This window comes from Cynara cardunculus, unplaced genomic scaffold (assembly GCF_001531365.2).
Source record: "Cynara cardunculus var. scolymus isolate 2C unplaced genomic scaffold, CcrdV1 Un_Scaffold_1642, whole genome shotgun sequence".
NCBI classification, from domain to species: domain Eukaryota; kingdom Viridiplantae; phylum Streptophyta; class Magnoliopsida; order Asterales; family Asteraceae; genus Cynara; species Cynara cardunculus.
In genome coordinates this window covers 7,162-8,800 of record NW_020200821.1, presented here as the reverse complement: position 1 = coordinate 8,800, position 1,639 = coordinate 7,162, and positions in this window count along the sequence as shown.

Below are 1,639 nucleotides of genomic sequence, written 5' to 3'. Positions count from 1 at the left end.
CTAGTCTCATCAAATAATGAATCTTTTGATTCTATAATGGTCCTTCCTTGCAGTATTGTAGCCTTTCGTACAAAAAGTATATTTCGCAAGTTGCGAAAAGGAAACTAACAAAAAGTTTGTTACTTTGGAACAAATTAGAAAAAGAAAGTGTGATAAAAAGTGAATAAAAGGGAGTCATTTAGCTATTTTTTTCAATTTCTCATAGGCTTTCCATGTTTTGATTATTGCAACTCATTTACCATAACAACTTCACAACTGGTAAGACATTGGGTTTGCTCTCCAGTGATTGTCATTTCTAGTCCCTTGAAAGCTAGAGCCACTGGAAGTTTGTCAACCTGTTAACTTCCGGCCACATAAAAAAACCTCACAATTATGACACATGTTTACTACCCCACAAAAATACCAATGATTTAATGAATCATTACTCACTATTGAGGTTGTTATAAAAATCCCATGATGTATAATGTACATACAAATAAACTAAACAAGAAAAAATATTAAGTGATGCAACCAATATCCCAATAGATTCATAATAACATTCAATTTAGTACACATTGTATATTTTTTAAAAGTTTGACTTAATGTGAAGAGAAACATATACATGATACCACATGATAATGTGATAACCAGATCCTGGTTATCATCCAAGGTAATTAATGTGTGATTATTTGATAATTGATTACATGATAGCCTGATAAATTTGTCATATTTGATCATGCTAGTGTGTGTGAAAATTTTGTGCATAATGTAGATACATGTATGAGGTAATGAGTATGTGAAAGTCCATATGTGTGCACAATATATATATATATATATATATATACATACATGTTATATGGATGCATGATTATGTGAGGTAAGTGTGTGTATGTGGGGAGGGGGGTTGTGTAGCCAACCTTCCTGTTTTAGAAAGATATAAAACGGAGGGCTTAGTCTCCATTTCTCCTCTTCTTGCCGTTTTAAAATTTTGAGCGATTTACAAAGTGAAGTGTTGACCGAATTATTCCTGGATTAAAGATTAAATTGACTTTGAGTATTTGGTTTCAAAAGACTTTCAAGGTGAGTAATTCTTACTACTTTTAAAGCTCTTCATAGTTGTATAAATTGATTGAACTTTACTTTTGATTTAAATATTATCCGTTGAAGTGTTGTCCGGATTAATTCTTAAATAGGACAAGTGCCAAGCGATTTAGCCATAAACCGAATAAGGGTTGGGCGATTTAAGCCCTAAACCGGTTAAGGCTTAAGCGATTTATAAATAAACCGCTTGATGAGTTGTCTGGATCAGACCTAAACCGATCAAGAGTTAAGCGTTTTAGTCTTAAAACCGGACAAGTGTTGAGCGATTTATGATCGTTGGGTTTATATTTTGAACGAAGAAATATGAATACGACCAGGTGTTAATCGGATTATTTTAAATCGGACAAGCCTTGGGCGATGTGTTGTCCGGATTTGTAAATCGGCCAAGACTTGACCGGAGATGAAGTCCGGCCAAGTCTATTGCTCGTCGGTTTATTCAACCTTAGATTCCAACACAAAAATAGAACTCGGCGCAAGTATACACCTCGAACTACTGTCGTCTCGTAACAAGTAATAATGGTAAAAAGTACCAGATTTATCGTTCCCACAGAGATAGCTT